The 14,243-nt window shown below is 41.7% G+C and overlaps 1 long non-coding RNA gene across 3 annotated transcripts; it reads right to left on the bottom strand.

The window, feature by feature from the left end:
- Positions 1 to 2,963: 2,963 nt before the first annotated feature.
- On the bottom strand, positions 2,964 to 13,262 carry LOC140001879 (uncharacterized). Of its 3 annotated transcripts, XR_011807547.1 has the most exons (6): positions 11,612 to 13,262; positions 10,859 to 11,000; positions 6,352 to 6,528; positions 5,727 to 5,916; positions 5,077 to 5,549; positions 2,964 to 3,899 (listed from the first exon to the last, which is right to left on the bottom strand). It is a non-coding gene; the product is annotated as an uncharacterized lncRNA (long non-coding RNA). The 3 variants fall into 3 exon arrangements; XR_011807546.1 differs by lacking the exon at positions 2,964 to 3,899 and having other exon boundaries at positions 3,928 to 5,549; XR_011807548.1 differs by lacking the exon at positions 2,964 to 3,899 and having other exon boundaries at positions 3,928 to 5,549; positions 6,365 to 6,528.
- Between the last annotated feature and the right edge of the window lie 981 nt (positions 13,263 to 14,243).

Genomic DNA, 14,243 nt, shown 5'->3' with positions numbered 1-14,243 from the left:
GTGATTGAGACTGAAAATGTAGACAAACCAGAATCAAGTATCCTACAGCGGTTTCCATTGTACAGTGCGTTACAGTTAGGTCTTTCATACAGCATCCCCACAACGCTAAGGAATGTGACAAATCATCCACCAACACTGGAAAGAGGAATTCCATCTCCCTCTAATTTAGGGACCAAGCATGACAATAGCACTCTAGGATTTTATGCATTTTTCATGCATTTTATATGCATGCTGTGTTCAAATTGCAAAAGACCTACTTGTTTTCGAAAGAGGAATAACTGCTAAGGATGGTAACTGGATTTCCTTGGGTTTTGCCCCTAACATTTTTATTTTAAAATGTGTTATGGTAGTGGTTTGGTGCTTCTGTTCTTTACAGCCCATTATATTTACAGCAAAATGCATCGAAGGTCAAAGTGTATCCATTGTCATCACAGAATGGGAATGGGGATTGGGAGGTGAGTATTTCACAACACGGCAAATCAGAATTCAGTATTGCAGCTTACCAAAGCATACTGTTTCTCGTGTCTACTGCTATGAAATCTGTTAATACATACAATGTACTGCAACGCAGCCTGGTAACAACATAGACAGACGGACCCACCTCACAGAGATGGTATGAGAATTAATGACTGTTCAGAAGGCTCTTTAATTGGATTCAGTTTTATACAATTACTGAAATCATGCTGGATACTTCAGTGCATACCCTAATTTAGAGCACTGTAACCTTTTATGCACGCTACCACTGTGTGCCCCATTAAAATTATAGCCTAATACACTGTGCTTTCTTCACAGACTCAGTTTTACTGAAAGCTGGTATACTCCTAGCGAATACTCAGGATTTTTATAACATGGCCTTTAAAACTATTGCTTCACAATTCATTGAAATAGATTCAAAATAGAGGCACCTGTCATCTTGCCAACAGGTACTGAGATGAATTGGACAAAGCAGTGGAATTGCACCTATTTGCAGTAGAAAAAAAAAAAATAGCCAAAAACCTGTTTCACATGCAGAAGATCCAATCTGACTGCAGGGAGGGAAAGCTTCCTCTGGCTCAGCAACGCCTGGCGTACAGTGAAGAACATTAAGCAGCTCCAAAAGGAGTGCTTTTCAGCTCCTGGGAGGAAATCCTAGCAGTTACAGCCCAAATCACTGCCAGTACAATTTGAAAAAATGTTATTCATATATTCATATACTTACATGCATATTTATTTTCCAGTAGTTTTTGGATGATGGAACAATAATTTTATATATATATATAATGGTATATATAAATACATAAACAGAGATGGAAATTGAGACCAAGCTGTTTTTTTTATTTACAGATTACACATGCAAAGGCTCACAAAAATTCTCTTTAATTTTCTGAATGTCTGCACCTTCAGCCAACGGTTGCAATAAAATTCAAAGTATTAGTCCACGGAAAGAAGGACATTTATTCAGATGTGTTTGCTCAGGTGAAAATCTTAGGCTCGCAGACACGTTCTTCACACAGCAAGATGATGGTAGTATTAAAGAGGTCAGTCGGGAACAGATAAACTTTATAAGGTTAAGCTGGAAACTTCATTAGCTGTGAAAGGTCTATGTCATTTAACTGTGTTTTTGTTTTAGCCATAGCTGTGCAATGGTGGTATTTGAATTTTGGATGATTTAGGGAAGTAGAAGCGTATATACAAGTGTGCTGTTTCTGTATCAATGACATAGCATTTCTTCTAAAAACCGTGACGTTAATGGTCACTAACAAAACCGTGAATTGAATATATTCATAATAGGAATACTGGTTTATTCTATTTTGAAATGAATTTGAGCATTATTATTCAGGCTGTCAGACAACATGGAACTAAAACCAGGATTCCATCGCTTTTGTTTCTCCTTTTTCATAAGCAACACATTGTTCTCCTGAGAAACACAGATATTTTGTCTTGCCAAGTGCTGTCTAATGTTGTTCTCGTTGAGCCGTGCCACCAGAAAATGCCAGTAAGCCCTGCTGAAGAAAATGTGGGCCAAAGCCACTATTGGCACAAGTGGGCGCAGCTTCAGTGACAGCAATGAAGCTCAGGCCACAACGTGACTATCACTGTAACTCAGCAAAGCCATCGGTTGTCTTTGTGCTGAAATCACAGCTAGGTCTTCTGGGATGTAAGTACTGACATGTAGCCAGGATGTGTGGAGACACCAAGTTACCTCAGGTGCTCAGCATGCCTCAGGGTCGCACTTAATGTTTCAGACAACAAATATTTTACTGAATTTCTTTACTGTAAAATATAATTATTATATGTACTTGTAGGAAACTGGAAATTTAATGCTGGTCTTCTCCTGCCTTGCACCTGGTGTAATCATTTACTGTTTGTAACAAGAATGAGGCATGCTGCGTTAATACAGTATTAGTATTTTGCATTCGTTTTGCAAATGTAGAAATAATTATACAAACTGCAAGGGCTCACCGTTTTTTAACAGTTTCCAAAATTTATGATAAAAATTACTTATATTTTACTGAGACCAGTGTACAAATTAGGAAAACTCTCAAGTATCATGATGTTGTTATTTTAGGTACAAATAAATATTATCTATATGATAATAACAAAAGAAAGAAATAAAGCCTGTGTCGTTCTAGCGGTAAATAACTTTCACAATACTTGCTCTCAGTTAAGCAAGTTCTGTGTACTCTTGAGCTTTAATCAGGCTGGTTTTGTTCTCAGTTTTCCAGTTCCTGAAGAGTCAGAGAAGCGGTAAATCCAGTATAGTCACACTTATATTATAGTATATATATATTATAGTATATATATATTATAGTATAGTCACAGTGTGAAGAGTGCTCAGATGAAATAAATATGGAGTGACTCATATAGAATAGAATTCATTAAAATCTGTAGAAATTCATTAAAATCTGTAAATTCTGTATGGTTCCTTTCTTGTTCATCCCACTGACAGAAGTACAAAACCCCAAATTTCATCTTTATTCTGGTTCCTTCAAGTTCCCCTTGCCCTTTGTGGAGCTACATCATGGCCATGTTTGTGTTAGCCTGTGTGCCACATTGGTGGGCGCCCTAACCATCCCCACGGAACCACCTCGTCACTATGGACTTGCCTGGTAGCCAGATTGAATTTTTTTGACACCTACTCAACCCAATTATCTATGCAAATGTACCTTAAAATAATCTGAGGTCAAAATCTGAACGATCTACCAATAAACTATTGCAACTTATGTGCAGTCGCAGAGCAATCATTTCATGGAAACACAGTGGGGTAGTTCACACGACTGGAGTGCTGCTGTGGATGGATCTGGGGTTGATAGCGGGTCCAATGCTGTTCAACCTTTTTATTAATAACCCAGACAATGGGACAGAGTGCACCCTCAGCAAGTTATGATACAAAATTGGGAGATGAGGTTGATGTGCCAGCTGCCACCCAGAGGGACCTCAGCAGTCTGGAGAAACGTGCAGGGAGGAACTTCATGAAGATCAGTGAAAGGAAGTGTGAGGTCCTATGTCTGGGGAAGAATAACCCCATGCACCCACGCAGACTTCAGCAGCTGTCCGGCTAGAAAGCAGCCTTGCTGAGACCTGGGAGTGCTGGACAACAAATTGACCATGAGCTAGCAATGTGCCCTTCCTTGAAGCAAGCAAGGCCAGTGCTGTGTCTGGTCCTGGGCGCTCCAGTACAAGGGAGACATGGACATACAGCAGCGGGTCCAGCAAAGGGCCGCTAAGGTGATTAAGGGCTTGGAGCATCTGTCACAGGAGGACAGGCTGAGAGAGCTGGGATTGCTTAGCCTTGAGCAGGGAAGGCTCAGGGAGATCTTATCAACGTGCATAAATACCTGGCACGAGGGAGTGAAGAACGTGGAGCCAAGCTCTTCCCAGTGGTGTCCAGGGATAGAATGAGAGGCAATGGGCACAAACTGAAATACAATAAATCAGTTTAAACATAACAAAAGGGTTTGGTTTTATCTATTTAATTTTATTATTTATTTATTTGTTTGTTTATTTTAAGGGTAACTGAGCACTGAAGCAGGTTGTCTGGAAAGGCTATGAAATCTCCATCCTTGGGGATATTCAGAATCCCAGGACATGGCCCTCAGCAACCTGTTCTAGTTCATTCTGCTTAGAGCAGTTGGGTTGGACTAGGGAATCCCCAGGGCTGCTTTCCAACCTGCTCTTTCACAATATCTTGTCCAAGGCACCGAGAAAATAAACACCATCAGCATACAGGTGTTAGCAGCAGATAAGCATCAGTAAACTGTCCCCTGGGAAGCCTGGAGATCTAAACTGATCTTCATTATTTTCAAGCTTAAAAAGAAGAAACTGATAACACATGCTAGGTAGCACCAGTATGCAATCAAAAGACCATGAAACTCCTCTTTGCAATGCAGTGTGGCAGGGATGAGATGAGAAGTAGCCCTCTGCCGTTGCATGGCTGTACTGAAAAGCAAGGTACGCAGGGAACCTCAGGGGCCTGACCTACTGCTTTGCGCCCTGCAAGTCTCACTTCAGTAGCTCAGTGTTACCTTAGATAAATCATTACATTGACTGAAGTAGAATCCTGAAAACAAACAAATATCCTTCCTTCCCCTCAAAAAAAGAAAATAATAAATAAATAAAAATAAAAATAAAAATAAAAATAAAAATAAAAATAAAAATAAAAATAAAAATAAAAATAAAAATAAAAATAAAAATAAAGCTCTAATTACAGGAAAATTATTCATTGCCAAGACAACTGTCGCAGAACAGGATTGGTATGACTGGAAGACATGTCGGAGCTAAATTTCAGAAAGGGATGTAATTGTTTTCTCTGTGAAAAAGATCAAAAGTGCTCCAGCTTAAGTCCCGTAAGTACAGTCTATTCAACCTATACGCTGCAATATGGAAACAGCAGGGAACACTTAGGTGTGGTTAAAATATTGTCCTTTTGTTCCCTCCCCTCCTTATACACTATATTTTCTCCACAGCCCAGTCACCTGGTATAGGCCAGTTTTTGTTTTTATTTTTGTTTTTTTTTTTCTCAAAACCTAACTCAAATTCACTGTTCTCATAAATTCATGAAGCCTTTACATACACACTAGCCGAGGATCCTCTCACCTGCTTATAGCAGACAGCTGCTGCCCACCGTTAAAAGAAGAAACACAGGGAAACACCTTCCTCTGTTTTGTCCAGTACATGTTATACAATTCATTTAATTAAACTGTTATTTCTTTTGGGAAAGAAACACACAGGGCTGCATGCAATCTCAGTTTCAAAAGAGAGAGATTGACAAATGCCAAACCAAGAAGCAACAGTCCTGCGTGGTGCTCAGGGTGCAGAGGGCCCTGGAGTTGGCCTTTACATTCTTCCTGTGCAAGAGCATGAACACAGTTTTGATAGCTACAAGAACAACTTCAGACAAGGATATATTGTTGCATATTCATGAAGCCACTGCTGCAGCTGGATTAGTTTCATACACCGTCTGATTTGCAGCACTGCTGGAGTCACCACAGCCACACTCGGACTGATACCGTGAGGCTCGGAGGAGCCAGCCCTGTTCCCACTGAAGGACGTGGAAAATTTCTCATTTCCTGCAAGAAGACAGATAAAATCCGAAGTTTCAGTGCTTCCACTGACACTGTTGGCACTCAGTGACATCATGCCTCAGAAATGCCCTTTATGTAAGTAGCAGGGATGTGAAAAGAAAACAACAACAAGCACAAAAAATAAGGAACCCTCAAACAGAAACAAAATGCCTGATGCATTACCTGAAAATCTGGTTGCGTATCTAGCAGAGATGAGATGGCTGCTTTTACAATGACTGGGCATTTTCGCTAGCAGCATTGTGTCAGCATTGCCACTGTTCCCTTCAAGCAAGAGATTTTCATTTTCTTATCTTTCCCCTGGCAAATATCTTTCCTACTGACAAATCCTAGGCCTTTATTATCTTCCTGTTGCCTTAAAAAAATAAAAATAAAAAGATTATTCACAACAGTTCTAGTTCTGTGGGAGCATCACGAACAGAGCTCAGACTTAATGCAGAGCCACCTGCTGACAACCAAGTGTATTTGTTTCAAATCCTTAAAATCAGAACGGGTTGGTGTTCATATCACATAGTGATAAAAAGAAACCAATGAAGAGAAAATATGTAGGTCAATTTTAGCCAACACAAATCTTTTACGTCCACCCATGCTGATTTTGGAGCACTGCTTCTTTTTCCTAGAAAACAGCTCATGGCAAGTTTTCTGTGGCTGTGTATTTGCATCAAAGAGCTTTGAGGGAAAGCAGCTAAAGAGCAGATCATTAAAAACAAACACAATTATGTAGCAACCCTGCTGTGTCTTTAAACTTATGTAAAATGGCACGGATACTGCGTGTGATATTTGAGAGTACCTTTGGCACTTACTGACGCTGCTGGATGTCAGTTGCAGTGGTGGCCAAATTTCCATTCATCCCAACTCTGTCCAGTAGCGAGATGAGCTGCCAAAGCCCGAGAGAAAGCAGCATGATGTGACGCAGCACACCTTTCATCAGCTCCTGGGTCAAACACACCCAGTGGCATAGCTCACTCTGAAAGACAAGTTCAATCTGGAGATTTCAAATTGGCTGGTTTTCAGGCTTATTATTTGGCCTGCTCTGCCTCGTGTACTTGTGAACATTTCAGATGCTATCACCCGTGTACAAGTATGTGAGAGGCTGGGATAAAACACCTGCATTCAGCCCTTTTTTAAACCAAATAACCAGTGCACGTGCTGGTGTGTTATGTGACAAGTACACGTGAAGGCCATGCAAAAGCAGAATATTTTCTGCAAATCCTGATGACTGTTTGTTAATTTCTGCTGAGAGTTGCATGACGAGATGAGAGGGGTGCACACACAAGTCCCTCAGGTTGCTTTTCATTTGCTTCTCACAGAATCACAGAACTGTAGGGGTTGGAAGGGACCTCAAGAGATCATCGGGTCCAACCCCCCTGCCAAAGCAGGTTCCCTAGAGCAGGCTGCCCAGGTGGGCGTCCAGACGGGCCTTGAATATCTCCAGAGAAGGAGACTCCACAACCTCCCTGGGCAGCCTGTCCCAGTGCTCTGTCACCAGGTTCTCCAGGTTGTAGAGAAGCAGTCTAACAACACCTGATGCAGGTATTGATCTAGCAACATTTGGTCCCTTTCTGGTCTTGCTTTCCTAAATTGTGTGATGATGCCGGTGACCATCCCACACCACCTTGCAGCTCAGGGCTTGAGAAGCTGCAGCTAAAGTGTTGCCCTAATCCATGTCCTGGCCACACAGCAAAACCCTTCCTCAGAGGCTAACTTGGCGGGACCGGCTTGCCAACAGAGGGCAGCCCTACATTTAGTTGGATTTCCTCAGGGACCTGCTGCGCTGCTTTTCTGTCCTCAAGCAGCCAGACCCATGCAGTTCCGTGCACCTCTATACTTCTTAGTTACACAGGGTAAGGTACTTCACTTAGATCTGCAGAAATAACATCAAATGTGAACAATCTCTAGAAAGTTGTGACAGAAACAAGTTTTAGACCAAAATGAAAGCTTGACCTAAGAGTGCGTGCCCAAAAGCTGAAGCAAGATCCCAGGCCAAAGCCTTGCAGACAGCAGTCTTTAGGAGCTCTCCCTGAGCAGAGCAGAGCTCCCAGGCCTGCACTCACAGAACCATAGTGTGGTTTGGGTTGGAAGGGACCTTAAAGACCACCCAGTTCCAACCCCCCTGCCATGGCAGGGACACCTCCCACCAGACCAGGTTGCCCAAAGCCCCACCCAGCCTGGCCTTGAACACCTCCAGGGATGGGGCATCCACAGCTTCTCTGGGAAACCTGTGCCCAGCCCTCTGATCATCCTCATGGCCCTTGGCGGCACCCACTCCAACAGGCCCATATCCTTCCTGTGCTGGGGGCCCCAGAGCTGAAGGCAGTACTCAACTACTCACACCCAAATCCAGCTTCATCTACCTCTTCCATGTGATGCAGCTCAGATGGGGGACAAGGAACACACTTCAGCCAGATCCCACATCCCTACACTTTCCCTGTGATTCAACTTCATTGGCATAAAACACAAAGTTGAAACAGGATGACCTTTTACCTTGGGTACACTTAGGCACTAAGTTGTGCATATAAAAGTAGAGCTTGTTCTTTCCCCTAGTAGTCCCCAAAAGTGACTATATCAGCATTTGTTTCTTCTTTCTTAAAAAAAAAAAAAAAAAAAAAAAAAAAGCCCCCAACAGTCAAAAATGATGAGTAGGCTAAAGTTTAGCTGAGAAAGTTGTTGAGACAGAGGCCTTGGCTAAGCACCCATCAAAATCAATAGGAGTCTTCCCGTTTACTTAATGGGCTTTAGCCTGAGCCCTAAGTGAAGGCGGGGGTGGAAGGGGGGATCTGCACTGATTACAGGCTAACAAAGAAGTGTTTCAAATAATCTGCTGCCATCTGTCTTTGTTTTGCTAACCCACTCTGCTGGGCCTGAACAGAAAATCTCTGAGATGGGTAGAGCATTAATTACCACCAGAATGGCCCATTTGCATTTCTCACCTTCCAGAATAACTACACTCATTGTCCATACCGAGTATTTCCTTACATTATCACAAGGAACCACCACAAAAGTAAGAGGCTACTGGCATTGCATCCATATGTATACATATAATATGAGTTATATAAATAACTGGACTTCTTTAGCCTCAAAGAGATGCTATAAAATTATATATATGTATTCAGAGGGGCCAGTAACATTATGTATGTTCAGGGGTGGAAAAGAGTTATGGTTGAGTCTCTTTCAATAACACATTAATAATATTTCCTGTGATCATTTGGCTCTCTCCATTATCGAAGTCCTGCCCCAACTCTAAGGACATGAAGCTGATGTTTTGTTTTGTTTTCATCAGAGCTCGCTATCCTTTTCCTAGGGTGAACCAGTCTCCTTCTAAGTGAATGTGTTTTCCTGAGATAACCACAATTCAGTATTAACTTAGGGTGACCTGCAAGAAATAGATCTTCAGATTTACTTTGGGTTTAGTTACATTAAAAAAGGGCACACACACACAACTGAGGCACAGAGGTACCTTCCAGAAGCATCCAGGAGGTTTTACTGACTCCAACTCCAAAAAAAATCGCTTCATAAATTCAGAATTGCAGAAGACCCAAGCAATAGTTATAATTTTTCTCAGCATACTAAATTTGATGGACAAAATGAAGTTTTTGTATAACTCTACATGAGTTCCGTGGCATTTCAGAAGGTACTGATTTGTCTCTGTATGTCACGTAAACTCAGTACAAAAGTCCAAAGGCAACAAATGATTTAATAGTTAACCCTGGTGACTCACGTGCAAGGAGCTGACAATCTCTGCTGTGTGAACGTGGCTGTAATGCCTTTTTTTGAACCTCGTAAAAGCCAGCAGAATGACTGACAACCAGACTCACATCTGCTCTTTGGCTCCAAAGTTGCCCTGTAATAAGGTGTTATGGGAACACAGTCATCCTTAGTCATTCATCACAGGACCAAGGATGAATAAGATAGTGAATATTCCAGCTTTGGGTATGTTTAAGAGCTCTCTTATCACATCTGCAGTGGTAGTAATATGTCCCTGGTATCTGTCAAAAAGAGAATGGCTCAAGTGTGATCATGAGATAAGGCGGACAGCCCCATATCCTCCTCAACATGTCGCATTCACTTCATTTCAGAAATTAAGCAAGACTTGGCTGGTAGCCCACGAGGAAAAGAAGGCTGATTGGAGCAAAGTGATGAACTGTAGGATTTCTCAGGAATCAATCCAGACTCACTATCAATGCTCACCTGCTCTAGTCTCAATGTAAGTGAGAGGCTATCGTAAACCTGTGGCCTGAAGTGTCAGTTCCTAGCACAGGGGGGCATTACTGTCACAGTGACATACATATAAAGACTAAGTGCCAAAGGACTTAGCTTTGTCAGGCTTGTTACTTTAGGTTGGAACCAAAACCAACAAAGGCAAAGCTGAGGGGTGGACAGGCCAGGAGAGATCTGCCCATGCTGGGCATTGCTTTGGGTGGCACTAATGCAAATCCAAGGTCATGAGGTGGGAGAGGACAAGGACTTTGGAGCCACGGTGACCAGGAAGCTGCTTCTGAGTGGTGGTGGAAAGCAAGGGGAGAATAGTGATGCTCAGCTGCTCACAGGACAAACCCATTCTCCTTCTTCTGCAACCTGACCCAGATGAGGGCAAGCCTGAGGGAAACAAGGAGCATTGAGGTGTACCACAGACCAGCCCAGTGCCTAATGACCACTCCTGTTCCTAACGGATTATAGAAGGACACAGCTGCATGTACAAAAACACTGTATAGAAGGAGACCTGCTAAAAAGGAAGGAAAATGCAAAGCAGTTAGAGTCCGAAGGCTTTAGGTCCACTCTAGGTCCGAGAGTTGTTGACTCTGAGAGCTCCCACAGCTCACCAAGAGCTTCTTTATCTAGAGAGTGAATGTACCCAGGCAAGATATTAAACCACTAAGTGGCTGCAATATTTTCCTCAATCTCTTTCAATTTGTGATCCCTAATTGTTTTCTGGTGGAGCTGCTTTGGAAATTTCATGTGCGCAGATTACTGTGCAGTATCTGTGAGCCTAGTACCTGCCTGTGCATCCCTTAGAAATAACTGATGTTGCTCAGAGGTTAACACACCACAGGTTGAAAAACATTGATTTAGAGGCAGTAGGACCCTCAGGAAGGTCACCCATTAAGCTGTCTGGCTATTACTGCTTTAATCTTTACATTTTTGACAGAAACAATTTTAAAAAATGTTATTTCTCATTAAACTTTTAAAACGTGTTATATGAGATGTAAAATACAGATATTCCTTCTCCAAGAAGATTTTTAAATATTGGTTTTTTTTTTATATTAATTAGTACAGCTACCAAATAATTATGAACTCACCGTTCAGTCTGGGGGTCAATAGTTCTGGAGTGTTGCCTGGAGTCTAAAGCTCTTCAAGGTCTTCTGTAAAAATCATAACACAACTGTACACCATGGGACAATTCCGCACTTGATAGCCTCTCATTTTGCAGAGAAATATCTCCTAAAATAAAATTTAAAGCTTATAAAAAAAAGTCGTATTTCTTTCTTAGTAAGATATTCTTTTCTTCCTGTAGGGAGTATCAATAAACAATAATAAATAGTAGAGATGTTAAAAACAAGAATATTTTCACCAGTTACTCTGTCTTATTTGGAACTTACACACTTTTGAAGTTGTAACATTCGAATGTAAAATAAAACATTTAGATTATCCTTGCATGCTCGGGATAAACAAATATAATTTTCCAGTGCATTATTTTCAATAACAGATCTCACAGGCAAAACTTCTGCCTTTCTTTACTGCTGTCACAATACAGCTCTCAGTAAGTCAGCTTTCAGTTAAATGCTGCCCACAAATACCTGCAACTCATTCATATCCACAGGATTGCAGAAGGGGTATGTGAGGGCAAAACCTGCCTTGATTTTAATATCCTGTCTAACTATAAGACATCAGAATTCAAACGGATGTGTTCAAAGAATTTCACACCACTGAAATACTCTTGGTAGAGTATTATTTCCCATATATACAGCATGTGCCCATCCATCAACACTGTCATGATGCTATTGTTAAAATCTTTGAAAACTTAGAAGAACAACACAAAACAAAATACCCACCCATGAAATCTCATAATAAAGAGCATTTTTCTGTGCCAGATGGTTCACTGAAGAAAAGGATTAGTCTTTTGTTCAAACGTGGCTTTCAATATTGGAATCTCTGCAGACCACAGAACCATTTCCAGCCAATTAAAAAGGATTTTAATTACTATTAAAAATATTCTTGTCCTTTTCTGCGCAGCCTTGCAGAGCCACAAAGTCACCTTTAGGAGGAGCCTCTTTCCCTCTTACACAGCTGATAAAAACACTGACTCCTGTAAATCCATTAGGCATTATACAGAAAGGTTTCATTAGCAAGGACTCTGAAAAATACAGAAAATGATGAAAAGCAACCTCTTGAGATCTCCACAGTCTTATCTCAGAGATGCTTGTCTAATTTTCTCTTAAAAACATTCAGTGATGGTGTAGTAGAGGTTAACACAAATACTAAGAATGAGCTACCAAATCTTTGTCATGAACAGCCTGGCAGAATAAATCAGAGCCAGAGGCAACGGAGATAGGAATCCACTGAAAAGTAAAAGAAGTTCAGAAATTAATATGGTTATTTATAGGACACAGTGAAGAACAGAATGCTGGCTCTGTATGGAAGCAATAAGAAATAATAAAATTTACTTAGGGGTAGTCACAAGAGCACTTCTTGGAGAAATTTGACCAAAGCATCACTTAGCTGAAAACAGGAAAGGGCAGAAAGGCAGAACAAAAGGTTGGCTTTTGTAAATCTCAGCCCTTGTAATCTGTTATCTTTGTTGCTAACACTGCCGTAAATACATCTGTCTACTTCTTGCACTCCACTCTTGAGGGGTGATCAAGGTTGGTAAAATGCAGAAACACTTCATTCTGCATTAATCTCACTCACGTAGTTTGTCAGAGCTTTGAGAAATAGGAGGAATGTCCAAATTGATCCTTGGGCTCCTGATTTGTCCTTTGTGTCACTTGAACACTGGCCCAAGCAATGTCTGTGTCTAACTGACTACACACCTTCAGCAGGCATTTCACCCCAGCCCCTAAAAGTCCCCTTAGTGTTGAAATGTCTCCTAATGCAGAACTTAATTCTCCAGTCCTGTAGGCTAAGCCCCAACAGAAATGAAGAAAATTTTACTCCATCTTCACAGTGCTCTCTAACATCATCAAAGCCTGTGATTTGCTTCTCCACCCGATCTTATTTCCCAAACTATACAGCTCATACACCATGTTCCCTGGGTCTCTGATCATTCCTGCTTTCCACCGAATTTGCTGCAATTTGTCACCTTTTTTCTTGAAACCCTGGCCTGATGCTGCTTGTTCACTAATGTGAAATTGCATGCAAGACTATTTCAAGTGCATCATGCTGCCTGTTATATATGTGCCACGTGCAAACCTGTTTCATAATCATCTGACTATTGTGAGAAGTGGCTTAAGAAAACTTGTATAACTTGAAACGCAATTGGCAAGTGACATGTATGGAGTCAGCTAATGCCCCTCAGCGAAGGGGCAGTAAGACAGTAATTTATTTTCAATACAATTGCTTATTTAACTCCACCTCTAGTGTTCACTCCCTTTCATATCTGCCACGTACTTTGCCTCCTGCATGATTTATGTTTTCAGTGAAGGCTGAAGCAAAACATTGCTGAGTATTTTGGCCTCAAGACTACTTCAAGTGCATCCTGCTGCCTGTTACATATGCCACGTGATTTTTTCCCCTTCCCTTCCCTTCCCTTCCCTTCCCTTCCCTTCCCTTCCCTTCCCTTCCCTTCCCTTCCCTTCCCTTCCCTTCCCTTCCCTTCCCTTCCCTTCCCTTCCGATATCTAACCTATATTGATCTATACTTATCCCATTAATAATAATTATTTAAGAAAATGACAATTTCCTCAACCTGAGACTTATCCCACACGGTCCTCTCCCACAGCCCTTGGAGATAACTTAAGCCTGCTTTCTTGATGTCTGCATTGCCTCTCTTCTGCTCTCTCCCCTAAGACCCATGAACTCACAAGGGAGAGTGCAGTTTGAAACCATATGGAAATTGCAGTAACTCTATGGATTTTTCCATACAGGCCAGGGCACAAATGTCTGGGGCAGGAGGAGATTTTCCTGTCGCTGAAGCATAGCTCCTCTGCAGAGGTCTCTACACAGTGGCAGAAGAGACAGACCACCTTACACAACTTCTCTTTCGACACTCTTTTCTCCCTGTACAACAGGGAAAGCTGCAGTATATACACGTTTCTTGACAGTAGAGAAACACTCAGTGAGAATTCATTATAAATGCTCATTTTGCTTAAATAACCTCAGTTGTGCCCACAAGCAAGTGTAAGATACAGACCCAGTGGAAAACAGGCTGCTTTGAGTCCAATGCCCAGAGAAATACCTGCTGCTGCCCATTTCCCATTCTCCTTGACTTTGTATCAGGGGTGTATCACGGAACTGTGACAAAACTACAAGTAGTAGGGGATAGAAAAAGAAGGGGGTAACTTTGCAGAAGGGGGCCCCTCACACCTGCAAGCCCTAAGGAGCCTGAGGAAGAAGAGATCAGCCTGAGCTCAGGTTCATCCAGGGAAGCCTGCTGGTCTGAGCTTTGCTGTGGGGAAGTGGGATTGCTTACTCTGCTAGGTGGGGGGACACAACACAATTTGTCCCAGATTAAAAGGTTTGTTTTCTT

The sequence above is a fragment of the Anas platyrhynchos genome, chromosome 2 (assembly GCF_047663525.1).
Source record: "Anas platyrhynchos isolate ZD024472 breed Pekin duck chromosome 2, IASCAAS_PekinDuck_T2T, whole genome shotgun sequence".
NCBI classification, from domain to species: Eukaryota; Metazoa; Chordata; class Aves; order Anseriformes; family Anatidae; genus Anas; species Anas platyrhynchos.
The sequence above is the reverse complement of the archived record's forward strand: the minus strand, read 5'-3'. Positions and strand labels throughout refer to the sequence as shown.